The 21,762-nt window shown below is 44.1% G+C and overlaps 2 long non-coding RNA genes across 3 annotated transcripts in view; both read left to right on the top strand.

Moving 5' to 3' along the window:
* Positions 1-21,762, top strand: part of LOC104912620 — a 125,761-nt gene that overhangs the window by 81,462 nt on the left and 22,537 nt on the right. The gene's annotated exons all lie outside the window — the stretch shown is intronic.
* LOC109369484 lies at positions 12,322-15,593 on the top strand. Its single transcript, XR_002118592.1, has 3 exons — positions 12,322-12,363; positions 14,555-14,693; positions 14,966-15,593. It is a non-coding gene; the product is annotated as an uncharacterized LOC109369484 (long non-coding RNA).

Raw genomic sequence — 21,762 nt, 5'->3', positions numbered from 1 at the left:
TCTCTCAGAGAGTGGCCAGGCACTGGAATGGCTGCCCAGGGAGGTGGTGGAGTCGCCATCCCTGACAGTGTTTAAGAGGAGTCTGGATGAGGAGCTGCGAGATCTGGCTTAGTGCTTGTGGGAGCAGTGGTGATGAGAAGATGGTTGGACTGGATGATCTTATAGGATGTTTCCAACCTTGTGATTCTATGATTCTGTGATTCTACAAAAAACGTTGTAAGCACTGGTTTGAATTACCAAGCTGAATGGAAGATTAGAGAGTTATGACAATTGTAATAATCTGTTTAAACATTTAAGTTTCTGCTTTGGGTTAGCAGGGTACTGCTAATGGACTGTCCCAGGCTACCACTTAATTACAGTTACTAAGATTACAAGGTTAGGCAGTAAATTCTCATTTGATCTTTCAGTGGGTCAAATTCTTCATTAACATCCAATGGGCAAAGCCCAGCCCACTGTTGTGCTTAAAAACCAAATAGGTTGTCCTTGGTCTCACTGTGTTTCTTTTTGGTCTTGGGGCTACAACAGCAAGGTTGGAAGGAACTGGATCTGCAGCCACTTGTTTTTTCTATTCTTCCTTCAGAGTTACTTCAGGATTCCTTCTTGCATGGGTTCCACTCATTAGATTCTTCACGATGGTTTGCCTGTGAGCATCCTCTGACAAAACTGCCTCCAAATTTGCTCCTAACAATGTTTTTTCTCCCAGTGTCTTTTCTATAAAATGTATTTCAATTTTTCACTGAAAATCCAAACTGTGAAACTTTGAATTGTAGTTGGCTTGGGTTGAAAGGCACTGTAAAGAGCACACAGTTCCAACTTCCTGATATGGCCAGATTTGCCAACCCCAGATCAGGCAGCCATGGATCCCATCCAACCCAGCCTTGGACACCTCCAGCAATGGGGCACCCACAACTCCAGGCAGCTGTGCAGCGCCTCACTGCACTCTGAGTAAAGAATCTTTTCGTAAGCTTGAGTTCTTTCTCTCTTTTCATAGCTATTTTTTGTAGCTAATATTGTAAAAAGCTACACAAGTACTACTCTGCTTCTTCATTTATAAGCCTCAAAAATTCTTCTCATTGAAGTCTCAGCTTGCTCCCTTCCTTTGGCACAAGAAAAGCCAGTTCTTCTGGGAGTTTCATTCAGTAAGGCTGAGGTTTTACCTTTACTCCTGCCTCATGGCAAGCCATTAGCCATTTGTTCCCAGAAGCATGCCCTGGGAGGGCAGTGGTGGCAGTGGGATGCCTCCAGGTTCCCCAATATCACCCCAGGCAACCCCTGCTAGAGTGCTGTCAGTGGGCCAGGCTGCTCTTGGGATGCAGAAGGAAGCATCAGAGTCATCCACAAGGCGCCACGCTTCTCTCTTCTCCCATATGACAGAGCATCCCAAAGCAACCTGGGAGAAAGGAATGTAAGGAACCACTGGGTAGCTCTGTGCATTATAGCACAGATGTCCCTTCCATGGGGAGCCCAGTGTGTCCCAGTCACTCATCACTAGCCCAGTTCTCTAATTAAATGGATGTTCTTTGTGTCAATTCTTCCATCTGAATAGAATTTGTAAAAAACACACAGCCAGCCAATGCCAACACAGTGCTGCTGTGCCTCCAGGTAGAAGCAGCCTTGGCCATCCAGGGTTGCTATGTGTCAGCTTTAGCGATGCAGCACATATCCTGTGGCCATGGGAATCAAATCATTTTGTAAGGAAATCAGAAGCAAAAGTACATTTTGCAGTTTTCCAAGCTAGCTGACCCTTGAAAAGCAATTTTGGCATAATAACGTAATGAAAAATGACAGCTAATTCCTGAAAGCTGGGTTGTACGTTCCAATTATGCAGGCTGTTCAACTTAAACATGAGAAACAATGCTGCTTTTCAAAACTAGCTTGTGAGATAGTGGGTGAGCTATCAGCGAGCTGGGACAGCACAGGGCTAGCAGCACAGAGCTGGCCCTGTCTGTCCTGAGCTGAGTGCCTTGAGCCCTTCAGATGTTCAAAGCCAGGCTGGATGGGGCTGTGAGCAACCTGGGGTCCCTGCCTATAGCAGGGGGTTGGAACAAGGTGATCTTAAAGGTCCCTTCCAACCCAAACCATTCTATCACTCTATGATTGTGCATTCTGTTGAGTTCTAAAACTCAACAGGGAAAGCAGATTCCCTGTATTCCAATAGGGAAAGTAGAAAGCTGTTGTTAGAGAGCCACTGTTCATCTTTATAGGAACAGTCTGCAAAATGTGACAGTGAGAGCTCGGCCTTTAGCATTTAACTGCATTTCTTGGAGACATTAAATGAAAGGGGTCCAGTTCCTGACAGCATGTTTTGAGGCACTGGTGCAGCAAATACTGTGCAGTCTGCCAGCAGCTCTGTTAATCCCTGTACAAGGGAACATGAAGTGTTCCCTTTTGCATGGCTGGAGGTGGCTGTGTGGTGCCAAAGCAGAGCAAGCAAGGATGACCAACAGGTTTGCCTCTGGAGCTTTCTTCTCACCCAAACCAAAATGCTGAAACACATTTGTAAAGCTATGCTTATGAACGGGACTTCCCTACATCTGTTAGATTTCGTGCCTCTGTGTGCAATGGAGGGGGTGGTGCAGTGGAGTAGGAGCTTCAGTGTACGTTCTTCCCAGAGGAAAGCTCAGAGTGGTTCCAATCTGTCCCCAATCCCCTGCACATGCTTTAGCTTTAGAGCTTCTTATGAAAGATGATCCTGAAGAGCAGTTTTGCTTCTTTTTCTGCTCCTACTGGCTGTCTTCCCAGAGCTTTGTGGTGCTGTGACTTTAATTTGCCCCTCAGTCTCTTTAACAGCGCAATCAGTGTCCCAAAATCTGGGTTCTTTCAGCTGGTGTGCATGGAGCTGAGATAGAATCATGGAATCATAGAATTGTTCAGGTTGGAAAAGACCTTAAAGATCATCAAGTCCAACCACAACCTGACCATCCTACCCTAACTCTAACAGCCCTCCACTAAATCATGTCATGCACCACATCCAAACGGTTTTTAAATACATCCAGGGATGGTGACTCAACCACCTCCCTGGGGAGCCCATTCCAGTGCTATCCCCACAGGGGCAAGACGTTTGCACACCCTCTCCATAGGGCAGAATCTCTTCTGCAGACCAAAGAATGCAAAATCACCTTACCTCTACACATCATGATGGCATTTGCTGACATGAACGTGAACTGCTTCCTCACTTCCATTTGACATGGTAGTGCTTCCACTATCAGTTCTACTTCCCATAGTTAATGCTGAAGTTTAATGGCACCTGCAATTATCCCACCCCATCTGGCTCCTCTTCACACCAAGGTAAGCTCAGAATTTATCTCCTTCCAGCATCAGGCTGACCTGTTCCTTCTGCCATCGCCTGTGCTTTTAATATTCTGGATTTACACCACTTGCTGGTTGTCAACTGGTGTGAGTTAAAAGCTCATTTGCCACTGCTGATACAGGGGGGAAGGCTTGTGGTGAAAAGGACAGCCAGCTGCCAGGGAGCTGGACTCTAATGTCTTCAAACAGCTCAAAACCAAAGATTAATACATTAATTAATACATAAAAAAGAGAAGTATTCTTCCTTGTCTTTGCAGCTGGACTTACCCTGGCTCCAGCCTAGGCTTTCAAAAATAACCGAAATACACAAATGTGACTTGATGCACTCTTAGCTTAAGAAAAACTCATTTGGAAATTAAGTATTGCTCTTAATTCTGATATGTTGGTTTACAGAAGGGAGGCATATATTAAAAATAATGAAGGAGTGCTGGCATTTTGGTGCCATTCAATTACAGCATGTGCCTCTCTGGAGGATGGCGGTTATTAGGCTGCAGGTGTGACTATAGCAGGCATTCCTCTGGAGGTGGCTTTTTTGTTCACGACTGAAAAATGATCATAAGCCTTGTTGCCTTTGTCTTCCATTTTTGAGCTCTTGTTTTATGGGAGGGAGGAGGGCAGGGAAGTGGGGGAGGAGAAGGGATGGAAGACAATAAATAAGGAGCAGAGTGATGTCTGCCCTTGCATGATGGTGTAGAAGGAAGCACTGGCAGCATCCTGAGGAGGTTCCCCATTCTCCTGGGAGTGCTGTGTTCCCCTGGAGCAGCCCCAGCACCTGCCTTGGAGACCTCCCATGGCATTTCAAGGATGTCCTTATCCCAGATCGAATCAGGGCTGCACATCAGAAATACAGAAGTTCACTGTTACTAGGGCCTGTGTTGAGCTGCAGTTTGTCCCTTTCAAGTCACGTGAAAGCATCCCAATTTAAATGTAAATGCAGATGCCCCATTGCTTTGCAGAGATTGAGAGGCAGTTCCTGCAGACAGACCTGAGAGGTAGGGACCTTTTCTTCTCCAGGTAAAAATTGATACTTGGGCACAGTTACAGGCTGTGTGATAGTAAAACCAAACCCAGAACCAACAGAAGAGTTTTTTTATGTCTGTCTGGTCAAACTACTTCCCCAGTTCCAAAACTGTCAGTTGTCACAGCTGTTCATGAGCCACTGGAAATGGCCCTCCCTGGTTCTGAGAGCCATAGGTTTAGAACCAATGAACCAAATACATATCAAATAATGCCTCAGGTACTAATAGATGCTTTTATTTGTTTCTCCTCTCCCATCTCTGATCAAATCCAGTCTGCTCTGTTTTACCTGGAAGGGCAGAAATAGGCTCCAGCAGTGCACTGATGGATGGGGGGGCTGTAAGAAAGCACAATTGCTGCAAGGAAGGTACCCTTCACGTGAGGCATTTCAGGAAAAGAAACACAAAAACTGCTTCTCATAAAACTGTATAAACCCTGTGGCTTATTGCCTGATGGAAGAGAGGGTAGTAAAATAGTAGAGTTGGAAATTTTTTAATTAAACTCAAGCCTGTTGACTTAAAATTTGTTTGTGAATTCTAGTAAAGATTAATGTGCAATTGCAAACCGAACAATTTATTATTGCAGAGTTTATTGTCATGTAATTTGTAGGACTGAGGGAAAGAGAGATTATTACATTCAAGCAAATTTATTGTTCTCTAGCTCGGGGAATTTCTTTCAGTTCTTTTGGTGGTTGAGCATTGGCTCTTGTTTCATGAAGAGTAAATAAATAGAGTTCTAAAGATGCATTCGGTGCCTCCCAGAGGAGGTGCAGGGTTTTCATGCAGGCTCAGTTGGTCAAGGTAGATCTCCTGGGTTGCCCCAAAGCAATGGTCACCTATTGCTATAGATGAAGCAGAAGAGTAGAATAGAGGTGGTATAATCTTTCAAATAGCCTTTCATATTGGTGGGTATATAGAATTCTGTGAGTCTGTGTGCTGTTGTATCGGTGTAGGGTTCTCAAAGCCTGTAGGAGAGGGTCAGCTGCAGAGCTCCTCAGAGGGAGCACTGATAAGTGCAAGAAAAGTGCAGGATCCCTATTTCTGCCTTCATATTCTCTAATGAATTAGCTACAACCACCTCATTAAAGAGACTGTTCTTGATCAAACTTTTCTGTCAGTTTTTCTTAATGACCAAATTGAATTTAACCTCTCTCAACTTGAGAACAATTACTCTTCACCTTAGTGACAGGACTTGATTTAAACTATTCCTTTTCATTCACTGCATTATTACAATAAGTATCACACGTTAAAAAAAAGGGCCATCATGAAACCTTGCTGCATTAAAATGGACATCTTAATCTCACTAAAATTAAATGACTCAAATATTCTCAGGGTATGGTAGGATGAAGGTCTCAGCTCATCTCCAAGCTGCTCACACATTTCCTGCAATGTTCATTCCTCCCCAGTATGCCCCTGATTCAGGAACTCCATGGTAGTGGATGGGGTGTTCTGATTGGAACTCAACTATGACAGCCCTTGCACTACCAATGGGCTGTTTTAGAATTGTAGCATTTCACTTCACTGAAACTTTTCACTTTGTTATCCTTTTTTGTTTTTATTGGTCCTTCTACTTAGAGAAGGAGAAACAAAAAAAGGGAAAATTTGCAATTAGTCAGAGAGTTTTCCACTTGAAAAGCAATGGCCACCCTTGCCGAGCAGAAGTTTTGGGCTGAGTGCTGCATTGGGATGTTCAATATTTTTACTCTGCAAAACTTCACCTTTGTTGGGACACGATGCAATATTAGAAAGAGGCAGGCATGAAGCGTAATCTTTTGTTTTATTATGGTGTATTGTTTCTTTCTCTCCTTGTCACGAAGCAGAGTCAATATTGGTAGCTTTGGAGAACGCATGCAGAATAAACAGTTTGGCGGTTCTCAAACACCTCAACATTGCTTTGGTGTTTAATCACCTGGAGGAGATGTTTATTGCCACACACACTCCCCCACTTTGAGCACAATCCTTTTAATTATAAGTTGTAGCACTGTGCAATGCAAACAGCATAGTGGGTAAAATCTGGTGTTTGTGTCTCAGGCAGGAGGAATGGCACGATGGGATCCTGGTCCCTCTGCTCTGCTCGTCTTGGCTTGACATAATATGGCTCTCACCTATTTCCTCTGGCTCCAGCATCTTGTAAACATGGGGCTTTCTGCTGGAAGCAGAGCTCAGCTCCCCACTTGGAGCCAAGGCCCGAAAGCAATTTCTCAAGGGCCAGATATTACTGCCTTACTCAATGAAGAGAAGGGAATGTTTGCTAAGCAAGTGACAGTAAGTCTGACAAAACCAGACTCACTGCTACGGCTAACTCTTCCTTCATACCTTCCTTTTCTTTGACTTGCTGAATACCACAATCACGTTTAACTGTTGCCTTTTATGCTGAAAAAAAAAAAGAGAAAAATCAGGAAGCTAAAGAGCAAGCCTCACTTAAAAGGATGTTACATTATATTATAGAGTCTCTGTACCACAGGAAAGCATCCTACTGTGCCTTTCTCTCTGCACAGATGCCCAGCAGGGATACTGCAGGGACACAGCGGGCGGCTCGGGGAGTTGGGGCAGCTCCTGCCCCTCTGCTGCACTCTGTCTGCATTTCACCCAGCTCCAGGAATGTGAGGCACTCCCACACCTGCTCCCAGGGTGACTGCACGTCTGTACACACCAGCTGTACATCTTGTACCTACAGCCCAACAGGCTGGTGTAACCAGGGCTGTCTCATCCTTTCACAGTCAGATCTGGAGCACAAGTGACATTTTCTGTGCAGTTGCAGGGATCTGAACAAATGAGACATAACTGCAGCCCAGAGAGGCTTCTCCAGGTATCTATATCATAAAGTTAACATGATCAGCTCCTGTCATTCTGTCCCTGTGCTGATCCCAGGGCAGCACAGCAAGGCTCTGCATCGTGTGCTCCATCCCGCTGTGCTCTGGGTGCAAAGAAGCAGGGTGCCACGAGTTTTCTTCAACCTGCACTGTGCTTGTTGGGCTGTGAGGGGCAAAGCTGCAATTGACACAAAGTCCTTTAGATGCTGATGTCCCCGTGGCTCCCAGGCAGGGCAGCAGTTACAGTCCCTGACACCCAGAGTTGTGGTGGCCAGCAGCTGACGTTCCCCATTCTGTGTAACAATGAGAGACAGCAGAGCAGCCCTCCACTGCCTTTTTCCTCTGACCTTTTCTGGTTTCCTTCGTCTGTCCCTCTCCCCATCTCTCCAGAAAGGATGATGGGATAATAGGGGTTTATCCATTGCTCCATATCCTTTGCTAGGAGACCTTTCTCCCACTTTTTCCAAAGCAGCCCTCAGCCTGATCCAGGACTGGTTCTCCTTGTGTTTACCCTACAGCCCTTTGGCCTGAGATGCTCTCCTCAGAACAGCAGCTCTCACTGCAGCCTTCTCTCTCCAGTTCTATCTCATAAGGCCAGTGCAGCAATAGGACTTCCAAATTTCTTTTGAAGTATTTCAGCATCCTTGGATTCCTCCCTCCCTCCTTTCAATTGTCATAATATGGGAGAGATTTTTACATAGTGTTATCCTGAAGATCCTGAAGCTGAAATGAGACATCAGTAGGGGGTAAGAAACAATAAATCCATAGGGGCAGAATAACTTCATTGTGCATCCGAAAACCTCCTGGATGCCGCACAGGAGAACAGTGATGCTTCAGATTGCTATTGTCCTTCAGTGTCTTGGAGTCAGATGTACTTCTGTCACTTCATGACAGCTCTTCTGGATGGCACCCAGCACGCATTACCCAGCAACGTAACTCTGTCTGATGTGCCTCTGCTTTATGTAGGGGTAGCAGAACAGCTACAGACAGCTCTTTGTATTTAGCAGCAGGTTTGTAAGGATGAAGAAAAATGCCTGCGTGCTGGTATTGTTCCCACGGCACTTGAGCACTTAAATGTCTCTTTCTGTTTGACATCCTTTGTATTTTAATAATGCACAGAGGCATCAACAGAGATTGGAACTCTATTATGTGAGGCACTAAATGAGCATGGAGAAAGGCAGCACCTGCCCCAAGTAGCTGGCTGTCTAAAATAGATGAAACAGGCACTGGAAGCCTTATTATCTCCAATTATAGGTAGGGCCATGGGATGAATTGAATTTTCTGGGGTCATACAGTGAATCTATAATGGTGTCAGTCACTGAACCCCTATCTCTGGAGTCCCCATCATGCGCCAGGCAGGTACTGAGAGATAAAAGTATGTTCAAATATTACTTTATGGGGATGTTGTCATTTTATTTCTATGGGAACAGACCATCAAGAGGCAAATAATTTTTTTTTTTTTAATTTACTTTTAAATAGTTAAAGAAGTGCAACTTAAAACTAAAACAGGAGGGAGCTCTGCTGTCCTTTCACCAGTTTTACTCCTCTAGTGCTTCCTGGCTTGACTAGAACTCCTTCAGTTTTCAAGTGTACAAAGGGAAAGAAGTACCCTACCCCAACAGGCCATGCTAGAGGCCTGTGCAATTGGGGATAGGATCTCAGTGCAGTTTGCTGATGGATTGTAGGGTGCCTAACAACAGTATCCCCAGCTTTAAAGGAAATCCTCCAGTCCATGCATGCGTTTGCGTTTAGTTGTAGCAGACAGAAGAGAAGAAAATTAGCTTAAAATGCTATAGCTAATAACCCACTATGTCTTCAAGAAAGGGAGAGAGACTCTAGAGACAACCACCTCCTCCACCTGCTCTTTTTGAGTCAAGAGCTGCAGCTCTGTCATTTTATTCTTTGCAGCAGATGAGTAACTGCATGTGTCAGGTTTATAGGAAAAAACTGCTCACCTTCAGTGATACTTAAGGAGAGCATCGGTACCATCTGTGCTGATCCCATTACGGCTGGCTTACAGACAGCTGGGGTGTCTCGGCATCCACTCTCCTCATTAATCCCCCATTCCACTACGATAAACTTCTGCAGAGATGGCAACACATTGCAGATGGAATTAATCCACCATGGCAGGAACTAATTAAGAGAACAAATCTGAAGCTGTGCCTTATGGCTCTAATTCCCTTTTTATACCTGCAGGGCAAGGGCTGTTAAAAATGAAAAGAAGTTAAGCAGAAGCCAATGCTGGCATTAACCATGTCTGCAATCTTAAATATTATTGCTTGTGCTCATTTCAGCAAAGCCTCTGATCAGACTTGGAAAAAAAATTAAAAGAAAAAAATAAACAAAAACACAAATCTGAAGAGAACAGAGGGGAAAACAAACAATTTTCATCAGGAATGCTAATACATCCACCTGACCACTTCCCTAGGCCAGCTGGTGTAGTTAGTTTCAGCATGGCAGAGCTCTGTGGGATGGTGCGTATTCCTAGGAAATGGTACTTAAGTACCAAAGGTCTTTGCAAAAGTGAGAGGAAAGGGAAAAATCAAGTGAGGTTATATTATTTATGTTGAGAATTGATGCAACAGGGTATAAATAACAATCTACGTTGTGTTTTCTGATGGAGATCTATCATAGGTGTTGGAATGTCCAATCTTCAACCGTATCATAAAACTGCTCCTGAATTCTTTCATTCATCTGGTGAGAGCCCTGTCTAAAGCCAAGGATGAGGGATGATGAAAACAAAAACCTCTGCACATGATTTTGTGAGGGGGAAGGTCGATGTCTGAATGACTGATGACAAAAGAAATGAATGAGATGCGCAGAGCGGCACTGGGAAGTGTCAGAGCCACAATCAGGTATGATTCCTTGAGCTGTGCAGCATTTGTACACAAAGTCTTCAAGGAGGTTTTCTGGATCGGAACTTTGCAAGATGCCTTATTTCAAACTTAAATAGCTCCATTTGTTGTGTGCTGAAGCAAGTGCCTGACTTTCAGAGTATATTTAAGACCTCTCTCTGCATGCCAAAACACTTTGGGATAAATACTCAAAAGGTAGAAGCCTTGTGATTATTATTATAGTATTATATATTATATAGTATTATATATATTATATTAGTATTATATGATCTGTCTTAAGGACTCCTGCTGTCGCAGAGGAATCCCCTAGAAGTCCTAACTTCAGACTTCAGGCTCTATAGGCGTTGGTTTCCCTGATATCACAGAAACAAAGGAGGAACTGAGCAAGCCAGTTGTAGAAAATGTTGGGTAATGGATGTATTCCTCTGGGAACTGAATTATCTCCTTCTGCAAGAAGACTTCTAGCCTTGCATCTTTCCCTGGAATGAATTCTTTATGCCCTCATTATGAAACAGAGTGGGGGGTAAAATAGGTCAGAGTTGTCTTTCATGCACAGCTAGTGATAGAGCTGAACTTCCACCCCATCACAGTTCAGCAGTCTGAACGTTCCAAGAAATAGAACTAGCCCAGACTCTCCAGGATACTCTTAATTGCTTTGCAGCATCACCAGAGAGCTGTCTGCAGGGCCAACGTTTGGGAGATAGAGATGTTGTTAGTGCAGGAGTTGGCTGCAGCCCAATAGCATTTTTCGGAGTGAAGCTTTGGCTTGAACAGATGCCAACAGTCGAGGCTTGGTCACCTGTATCCTTTGTGGCTCTGGGCAGTGGTTCCCACTGGGAAGGACTGAACCTGAATGGGGCACCAAGCAATGGCAGAAATTAGGCCTGTAGTTAGAAAGGGAGACAGGGTTTGGGAGCAGAACCAATAGTCTTGGCAGGGATATTTGTCACCTGCTGTGTGTCTGTAATTGCAATCAATTGGAATGATGTATTCCCAAAGCCAATTGATGGCTGGTTCTGGACAATTAAGGTTGATTTTATATAGGAATCCTTCAAGTCTAAAGAGTTATAGAGAAATAGATTATATAGGCCTCATTATTTCCTAAACTACATGAATGTCTTAAATTTTGCTGCTAGTTTATTAACGTTCAGTTGTTTGCATATGAAGAGACAGAGTCTGGATAATTTTTAAAAAATTCTCTTCTGAGCATTGATGCTATAAAAACATCAGAGTTCCTTCAAACCCTTCAGTCAGATGAGGCTCCAAGTTTGGAGTTGTCTCAAAGCAAGCAATTAAGCTTGAACTGCTAGATTGAATTTTTAGAAGCATTGCTACAGGGGAGAAGGGGAAAATAAATAAATAACATAGAGTTTTTGGCCTGTGCTCTTAGGTTGTAGCTCAAGGAGGACTGAGAGGTTTATTGATTTGGGTTTTCTGTTTCAAATTGCAAAAGAAGATTGAAGACTTAATTTTACTTGTGGCAGGCAAGCACCAAACTCCTGTTTTTGTAGCTCAGAGTGCTCAAGCAGGCTGCTGGGCCAGCTTCATCCGCCTCCTTTGGACTCACCAGAAGAAACTGCAGAACAGTATCTTAAAAGATCAGCATTGAAAAAACCCTGGGATATTTAAGGATGTACTGAAACTTTACTAAGATGAAGGAGCGTGTTGACCGTGCTGCAGATTAAGGGGTTTTTTTCTAGATTGGCAGAGTTCCTTCTTTCCCTCAGACATGCTGTAATTTTGCTTGTTTTCTGTTTTGAAACTGTGGGCTCCAGAAACATAAGTAGTTGTAACAGAGGGGGCGAAGGGAGCACACATGGAATCAGAAGCATGCCAGTGTTCCATGCAAACAGAGAATCGTTTGAGTTGTAAGGGACTGTTAAAGGCCATCTCATTGAACCCCTCTGCAATGCACAGGGACACCCACAGCTCCATCAGTGCTCAGAGCCCCGTCCAGCCTGACTTTGGGTGTCTCCAAGGATGGGGTGCCACCACCTGCCTGGGCAACCTTATTGTAAAAAATTTCCTCCTTACATCCAATCTAAATGTCCCCTTTTTTAGTCTGAAAACATTTCCCCTTGTCCTGTCACAACAGACCCCGCTAAAGAGTCTGCCCCCTTCTTTCCTTTACTCCCCTTTAGATACTGAAAGGCTGCTATCAGGTCTCATCCTGGCCTTGCAGGGGAGGTGTTCCATCCTTTGAATCATTTCTGTGATGCAGTTATGCCATCACAGAACGTCATAAGGATGGTCAGGCAGAACCCGCCCTTGGTGAAGCCATGCTGGTTATACTGTATCACCTCCCTCTCCTCCACGTGCCTTACCATAGCTTCCAGGAGGATCTGCCCCATCATCTTCCCTGGCACAGAGGTGAGGCTGACAGCTCAGCAGTTTCCTGGGTCATCCTTTCTAAAAATGCATGCAACATTGTCTTTTTCCCAGAAACCAGGGATTTCACCTGCCTGCCATGACTTTTCAAATATCATCAAGAGTGGCTTGGGGCTCCTGGGTATAGGCTTTGTCCCAGACAACAGAACACCTGTCTGTGTTGAGAGTGAGCTTTAAGCAGCAGCAGAGGCTTTGAACAGACAATTAGGAGTTAAGCTGTCCATCAAAAACCTGTAAAAGCACCTTGGGGAGTTGAGTTCATTTTAGAATTGAGGGTGGAGAGGTTCTGGTTTGATTCTTTCTTTTGATGTGTCAAGAATAAGGTTTAAGAAGGATTTAAATACTTTCTTAAAATAATGTCTTCAGTTGTGTGGGTAGAAGTAAAAAATTTTTCAGCTCATAAAATTGATGCTTCGTATAATTTCCTGATGTTCACTTACCTTGGTTGTTAATGGAAACTTGCATTCCAACATAAACTCTAATCATCCCACTGAAAGCAGTGGGAGTGATTTGTCCCTGGTGACACCATGGGCCATTAATGCACTGCACACAGAGTGAGCTCTCCCCTTCTGTTCGCACACTTTATAGCTACCAGGAGCAGTTTGGAGCTAACTCTTCAGGCATGTGCAGCGGGGCTGGAGCAGCTCAGTGGGATGAGCCTGCCTCGAAGCTACACAAAGGGCCATGGAGGCTGTGTCTTCCCTTGGAGTGTTCCGTGCATATCCAGATCCTCCTGAAATGTGCTGGTGGAGTTCAGCACCAAGATAGCCCCTCAACTGCTGAGCTCACCAATGCTGAGGGCTGCTGGGCGTACAGATCTTTCTAAGTTTCATCGTTCCAATACAGAAATCTTCTCAGGGAGGCTTTTGGGGATTGGTAAGAGCCAGGTTAGGTTGCTCAGGTCAAGGTTAAGCCACAACAGCTCGCTGACCTGGAGGAACTTGTCAAGATTTCTAGTTCAGCTGTTGGAAGTTGTATGTGTAAGTATGCCGCTATGTGCATGAGTATACATGTGTATGCTAAAACCCAGTGTGGGGCTTGAGCACAAGAAGCCAAAATTTAACCTGCTGCCATGGCTGCCAGTTGTACTACAGAGGCACAAACCACATATTCTCACTATTAACTTCTTCCAGGAGTGAAAAGTTGCTCTTTTCTTTTCTTAGAAGCAATAAATTAAAGGGAAGATCAGAGTTCCTGAGCCGCTAATTTGCAGGAGAGGCCCGAACTGTTTGTTTCCAGGTTTTTAAACGTATTTTGCAGACTATTATTCTGCACAGATGGAATTTACCCAGTTGGAAGCATCATGGCGGTCTCGCTCCCCAGCAGAGTGGTGCAAGAAGGCCGATGGCCAGTGAGACATTGTTCTATTATTAAACCTCATCACAGAGACTGGAAAGAAGCACACTTGCAGCTTTTATAGCTCATAAGGCCATATGCTTTTTCTAAGATGAAGGAAAATTAATATGGCTTCTTTGTTGGATGGAAAAGGCTTTTAAATTTAACCTTGAGCTATTTCCCTTTCCAAAGAAATTGCATAAAAGCAACAATGAAAAAATTTAATCTCCTTATGGGATAATAGGAGAGAGATCATCCGGAGTTTATAAAGCATCTTAGTTAATGGATTCATTTTAATAATGACAGGTTTATCCACCCACCTTGGCAACTCTAGATTTTTATTTTATTTTTTTTTTTGGATGCGTGCATCCAGATTACTCGCCTTAAAGCACAGAAAGGAAGCATCACAGTAAGAATAATGAAAGCTCTTTCCTGTTCTTTTTTTGGCACTCAAGATGGGAACTGCCAGTGCTCTCCCTGACTCTCAGGTCTATCATTTAGGCACCGCCTCTGTCCATCTTTTCTCTAAACTTCAGTGTCTAAGCTACAGCTGATTCATACTCCGGCCTGAAGCGTGGCATCCTTCTGCTACACCTCTCACTCTCCACAGAATTTCACCAGCTGAACTCCCACAGCATTGCCTTCGGCATTTCAGGGGCTCCTTCCCATAGCCTGCCATAGTGCTTAACCAGAGGTTGTTATCTGGCCCAGGTGTGTAAGTGCTCACAGTGTGTTCACCTGGCTCTTTTTGGATTTAGTTCAGCTGTTGATTGGTTGGATTTAGGACCTCCCTCACCTCAGCAGGTAGCTCACGGAATTTTCCTTTTCCCATTCCTAGGCTGGGGTTTCTTGAGGCTTATGGAACTGGCTGTTTGCTGCTTGCCTTTCCTGCTCACCAGGCACTGGGAGATGCTTGCTACGAAGCTGACCATGGAAATGACTCCATGCTCTTTTCTGACTATGTGGTTGGATCCACGGTGAGATGGAAAAAATCCTCTTTCTGTTTTGGGAAAACTCCCTGTCAAGGCTTTCCTAAGGTTCAGGCTCAGTTAGGGGTCTACATGTAGGGTTGGGAGCTTCTGGAAAGAGCCCAAGTACTTCTGTTGGGATGTCAGAAAAACTGGATATTCCACAACAGAATATGCCGCATGCAGAAGACTTCTTACAAATTTTATGTACTCTAAGTGCTCACAGAAGTTTCTCTCCAGTGCATTTCAGTGCATTTTTCTTACTTTTTCCCCCTTCTTAGCAGTATCTTCAGTGGCAAGGCCAGAGCATTTCTAGGAGCTTTCTTCTCAGAGATGGTCCCTATGCCTTACGCTTCCCCCTGTGGTGCTGAAGGCAGAAGGCTGCTGGGCACTGCTTCTGGTCTGCCTGATCCTGCACGTCTGGGGGAGTAGGAGATGACTGAAAGAGCAGCTAGCACTACATTGAATTCCTGATCACGTTCCCAAACCCCACATCATGCAGATTTCTCAAGAGAAAACTTTCGCTTGGAGAAAACTGTTGCTCCAGCAGAATGAAATGAGGATTATGAAGGTGAATCCTGTGCCAAGAGTAATGTTGTAAATAATAATTCTGTCTGTTAATAAGACGAGAAATTGAGACCTCAGATTTGCTACCCTTACTCTGTGCTTCTTTTGCCTGTTTCTTTGTTCTCTTTGCCTTTACCGACTCAAGGAATTTTAATTAGTAGCTTTGACTTTTTCTCTCTTTCCAAAACTGATCAGTAAATGCAATGTGAGAAAAGTGACAACAATCTTAGCAGTACCAAAGCCTTGCTGAGTTTACTGTCCTGTTTATGATTGTGATCTTGACAGATCGTGGCAAAGTGATATCTTTCAAAGTAGAACAGTAGAAGGAAAGAGAAAATCTGAATCCCGTTTTCTTCCTCTTAGGGTGGTCAAAATTTTATCTGAAGTCTCCTCTCCTCTGTGACAAATTAGCACAATTTTAGAATATCAATTAGAGGGCTATAAGTGGTTTTGTAACTTTTGCAGATCCCCGTGAATCTTCAGTTGGCAGTGTAAGAACAGCTTCTGTTCAATCCCAGGTGGGGATGTGGGAGCTTAAAGTATCTTGGGGACCCCATGGTGCCCACTTATCCAAAGCAGGAGCTGCATTTTCAGCTGTCTCTGTTGCATCAAGTGATTCCCTCGAGTCTGGCAACTGAATATCCCTTTGTGTATAAAAGTAGGCAACTTCTAACCCACATGTGGATATGCTGCAAACCCTAGTTTGGGGACTGGTGCAGACTGAACCCAACATTATAACAAGAGTGTTCTTCCTTCCTCTTCCTTTCTCGTCCAATAAATTTGCAGTTACTCCAGATGAAAGGAAACTCTGTCAGTAAGAGAACTGATTATCTTTTCTACTGTGGCTATTCTGATGATAAACACACTCACTCTCAGTGCTGAACAAGGTGATGCTTTTGGGTCCAAGCTCTTCTTGTCTCTGGGCTCCATTCCCTGGAGTTCCCACACCCACTGCTTTGGTGAAATACTCAGCGCAGGAGGGCAGGAGCTGCTCTTGGACCATCAGCCTTTTAGTTTACCTGACAAGTTTGCATTATGGTAAGCTTTTTGAAGGGATGCATATCTCTGCCACCAAGGTGATCCTTTCTGCATATAATTCTGGTAGTTTCAATTCATGCAGAGAAAGGGGGGGGGAAAGAGCCTAATATATGCAAAGTAAATAGATTTCATTTTTTCTCAAATGAATTCATTAGTCAAAATTAGTCACTGAATAATTTACACGGATGATTCTTAGCTTGCCAATTGTCTGCCAGCAGTTTGTTACCTGTGCACGAATTGCAGATGTTTTGATTAGGTACATGAGATGCCTCACAGCTGTGATCTTCCTTTTGATGCAATTCCTCTGTTGCCAGCAAGGTTCCCCACACTTAGACCAGCAGAGGATCCATATTTCACCCAATTCATACCTGTTCTGATCAGAGACCTTATGGAACGCTCCCTGTGATCACTTGGGTTGATGTCCATCAGACATGGGCTGTGAGTGGCTGCCTGGGGTTTGGGAAGCTCTGCTATTTTTGCACAGTGCCTCACACTGGATGGCAAATGCAAGCTTGCTTTTCTGAGCGGCCTTTCATGGGTTCTTTATCAGTAGCCTATACAGCCATAGTAGATCATGGGCTGAAAACCACTGGACTTAACCTTAAACAACTGCTTGGGATCTACTTTGCTCAGGGTTGCCCATATCACTGTGTGCACATGCATTTTTTTAGAATGCATTTCCAATTCTTCAGTCTTTCCTTCCTGCAGTCAAGCAGACTGAGATTTCCTTGCATCCTTTGATTTCTACTATGGCTTTTCGGTCACCTGGAGAGGGATGGAGGTTTCATCAGTCCCCATCCCAATAAAACCTTTGTGAGGTGCAGTCTCAGTTCACCACTGCCTCGACCAAACACGGCATTCTTACTGACTGCAGTTGTTATGTCAAGGAAAAGGTGAAATCATTATTGTTAGTCTACAAACAAGGCTTAAATACCTATCATCAAATGTAAAAAGGAGTAAATATGGTATAAATTATTCTAATAGGTTTGCACAAAAAAAGAGCAATTAAACTAATGTAGTTTGACTTCTTTTCAATTAATAATGTACCCAATCATTTCTACATTGTTTGGAAAGACTGTGTGCAGATAATATTGTCTTATGGCCTAATTTTTTTCATGCAATTAGTTGCATACATTTGCTGACAGGCTAATTTATGAGCAATTGCTTTAAAAGCAGAACTATTTTGCATTTAATTACATCGGGTTGTAATCCATCTGTTGACAAATTTGTGTGTTTTGCTATTTATTTGCTAATGCGTTCCACTACTCCAACACGATCAGTCATACAAGTTGAATATTTTTTTGATTATATAAATACCATAGGGTAATTAAGGGCCAGATGTATGGCTGGTGGGTATGACGAGTTGCGATAATTCTACCCCACCCAGAGTTGAATCTTTTATTACTTTTCTGTAGAGAGTGAACAAAATGGTGATTAAAGCTGTAATTCCGTGGCTGCCAGTTTGCTGCTCAGCAGCTGCAGCAAGGGAGAATAAGCAGTCGGTCAGACGGGACTCCCCATGCTCTGTGTTGGACCTGCCTGCTGGTCCTGCAGGCTGCCTCCGAGTGCTGAGATCAGGATCGTGCGTGGATGCACAGAAGAGTGGTGCTGTTTGGTTGTGGGAAAGACTTTTTCTTAACATGTTTGTAAGAGAATAGAAGCATTGAGCCGAAAGGTTTTAACGTAGATATGATGCTCGTCTTTGTGTCTGTAGAGGAGGGAGCAGAAGGGCTCAGAAAATGTGGACCAAGTACGGGCCTATAGGTAGAGAAATTGGCTTATGTTAGTTCCTTTATGAGGTGGTTTCTCCAAGACCAGGATAGGCTGAGTAGTCTTGAGTATAGGCTGGTCTCACAAAGAGTACAGCACCAATGGTGAGATCTTATGTGCCAGAGGCAAAGCCTTGCAAAAGTTGTCTGCATCTGGGCAGCACAGAGCACTTGAGAACATGCCATGGAACAAGGCCTTTCTCACCAAAACAGCCCCAATGCACGGTGTCACATTTCCTCTGTAGACCAAGCAGTGCCACTCTTTCCCATACTGACTAATAATTTACACCTGAAGTAACCACTTCTGTTTGTACAAGGACTCTGGGTGGGCTGTACTATCCAGGGAAGCGATGGGAGGTGAAATCTGGCACCTGATACAGCTTCTGAGACAATTTAGTTCAAGTCCCATCAAAATAATTCTAGAGGCTACCATGTGAAAGTGACATAAGAGAGACAGCTTGTATATCAAAAGCAGGAGTTGAGTAATGTGCTTTGAAATCCTTTTTGGTGATAGAGGCTTTGTAGATGTGCATTAACATACACACGTTCTGGTTGTTCCTTTGCACAGTCATAAAAGAAATACAAACTGTTGGTTCATTTCCAAAGCTGAAGGCCGTGGTGGAGCTGGTTTATGGTTGGTGTCTGTGCACTGTTTTTGTCTGCCCTTAGTTCAGATACAGCTTGGTTCAGATACAGCTTCCTCATATCTTGGGTGGGATTAAATTGAGTCTTGCAATTAGCGCGTCATTAGGCAAACAGTTTCTGACTTTGGATTCCAGACAAAGGTCAAATTAGAATTCTCTTTGCATGCTTTGTACATTGGAGTTTTGGCTTTGCTTCTTTCTGGTCTCGAAGAACTGAATTTCTATTTCTCCTGAGTATTAATAGCTGGCAACTGTACAGGTTCTGAGAGTTCAGACATCTATAAAAATATCAGCTCCCTTTGAAGTGCTCTAGAGCATAAATTATAGTTAGATAATGTCCCCAGATGAAAATGTGATAAAAGATCTTCTTTCTCCACCTCCTTCTGCTTCAAATCTAGAAATTCAAGACAATAGGGACTGCAATTATCAGACATGCCAGACAATATTCCCTCTCAAGGGTTTCACATAGCCTTTCCTGTTCTGCTTAGTGCACGTGGGGAAGTCTGATTTGTTGTTAGCCCTCTTCTGTAGAGCTGTCGAACGGTCTCCATAAAGCAAAGCAAAAAGAGAATTTAAAGGAAAGGGTGGACACTTTGGGAGAGTCACACAAATAAATTGCATGCCTTTGATTCTCTGAAGCACAGATGCCCAGAATTGTAACTGACTGAGTAATTTGCAGTGATTAATTTGAGGAGATTTTCCTGATCTTCAGTTTTCTTTGTAAATGTGTACATTTAAGGAGAAGTGTGGTTTACTTAACCATTCTGAGGACATTCGCTTGGTCTCGAGACTGCTAGCAGGAACTGCCATTTGAAGCAGTCAGTGTGTAGGAAATTCTGTAAGTCCTTCGGTGTTTTTGTTTGAGGATTCATGGCTTACGTTGTAAGTCATGTCCCTGCAGATAGCATTTGCCATCCTTGCCTTGGTGGCTGATGATATAAGACAGAGGAAGGGGAGATAGTATCATACAGTTCAGATATATAACAGGCTGAAATGCAGATTTGGAAACTGTACTGTTGCTGGTCGTGCAGAAGTTGCCTTCTAGTTCCTGCTGTGTCAGGGCGAGGGCTGCGTGGGTGTTCCAGGCAGCTGATGTCCTTGGAAGCATCCCTGCCACTGCCTCAGAGCATACTTTTCCTACCATTGTCATCTTAACTTCTCTTTAGGAGCAATTTTCTCATTGCAATTAATAATTGCTTTGGCTAGTTTGTCCTCATCAGCTGAGATGATTAGGGAGAAGAGGAAGACATAGACTATGAGAAAACATCAACCTCACCTTGTGCTTCTGAGCAGAAAAAAGTCACTTCTGAGCTGAAGCCATGGGAAGGAGCAGCACCCTCCTTGTTCCTCTGCATCCTCTGTGTTCGTTAGGCACCAGGAGTTGAATTAATATGCTGGAAGGGCAGGGGGAATGGAAAAGCAGTGCCAAGGGACCAGCAGTGAGACTCGGCACATCAGCGTGTGCCTGTGCTCCTGCTCATCCAGCTGAAGGTGCAGTACATTTGGGGTATTTAACATTTGAGAGAACACCGTGGCATTATGTTTTACATTTGATTTAAGAGCTGAAGATAAGCATTTTCTCCTGATATCTCCAAGCCCATTTCCCAGCTGTAGAGATCTACGGAGACTTTATAAAAGTTGAAGAAAGGGAATAGAGAAGCACAATGAGGCTCATCTGCAACTTAATCACTGTTGGCCCTGATTTTAGGATCAGAATCCGAATAGCTGCAAACACAAGTGTGGGAAACTGTGGTGATTCTCTCCCATCTTTCATCATGATGTCCTAGTGCCCCCCAGAGTCTGACTCATACAATCACCGAGACCAAGATCCATGCTTGGCTGTCTGCCCTGAGCCAGAGGGAAATGTTTCATGACACAGGGTGAGGGATTTCCTTACTGTCCTGACTGCTGGCTGAGGGAATTCAGTTCAGCCCACTCAGACAGGAGCACTGCAGGTACTTTCAGAGTGGCCAAAGGAAGGCAAGAATTCATAGGTGAAGAGTGAAGATGCACTGCAGGAGTGGGAGAATGACCAAACCAGGCCTGCTGCACAAGGGCTGCAGAGCGAAGGAATTGCTGCTTTGTTTTCCAAATCCCAGGGCCGTGCTTCTGTGCCCATGCTTCCGCTCACCTGCCCAGCAGATGTCTGGCCACGAAGGACCCCGCTGCTCAGAATGTGTTTTATGAACATGAGGACACTTCCCTCACTGCATCTAAGCTAACCTTCTCCTTGTGCTTTTTAGCAAACATTAATGTATTAATATCTAGGGGAAAAAAAAAGCAGATGTTATCTGCTCCTGAGAAAGAGCATAAAACAAGCATCCAAGGCTCTTTAATGCCAAGACATTTTTAGGATGATTTTCAGCAAGTGTACTTGACTTCAATCATTCCAAATCTTTTTTGTAATTACAAAGCCATTTTAAGTTCCTTTGAAACAGATTCTAAAGCTTTTCTGCAGCTGCAATGAAAATATATGTGGGATTTATACACTTTTTTCAGTCCAATTGTACTGCGTTGATGACCTGTAGGTAGATGGGTCTTTCCAGAATCCACGTTATTTTTGAATGCCTCACCTTGCCTGCTACAAGGGTGTGAAGCACTCACCTAGTGTGAGGGATTGAGGCCTGATGGAGACAGTATTATCTCATTCAGACCTCCTCCCATGGCACAGGGCTCCTCATCAAGGTGGGCAGTACAGGCTTGCCTGAGCATGGACTGTATTGTGGGCTCTGAGCTCTCCCAGGACCTCTGGGGTTTGGACAGGCACACTTGTCTGTTTATGTTACATTGCTTTCTCCTTGATGAGTGAGACCTGGACAGGTCTGGGAAATGGGCCCATGCCAACCTTATCAAGTTCAACAAGGCCAAGTCCTGCACCTGGGTTGGGGCAGTGCCAAGCAGAGATACAGGTTGGGCAGAGAATGGCTTGAGAACAGTTGTTAGCAGAAGGATTTAGGAACTTTGGTTGATGAAAGACTCAATGTGAGCTGGCAATGTGCACTTGCATCCCAGAAGCCCAACCATATCCTGGGTCACATCAAGAGAAATGTGCCCAGTAGG

Source organism: Meleagris gallopavo, chromosome 11 (assembly GCF_000146605.3).
Source record: "Meleagris gallopavo isolate NT-WF06-2002-E0010 breed Aviagen turkey brand Nicholas breeding stock chromosome 11, Turkey_5.1, whole genome shotgun sequence".
Classification (NCBI taxonomy): domain Eukaryota; kingdom Metazoa; phylum Chordata; class Aves; order Galliformes; family Phasianidae; genus Meleagris; species Meleagris gallopavo.
The sequence above is the reverse complement of the archived record's forward strand: the minus strand, read 5'-3'. Positions and strand labels throughout refer to the sequence as shown.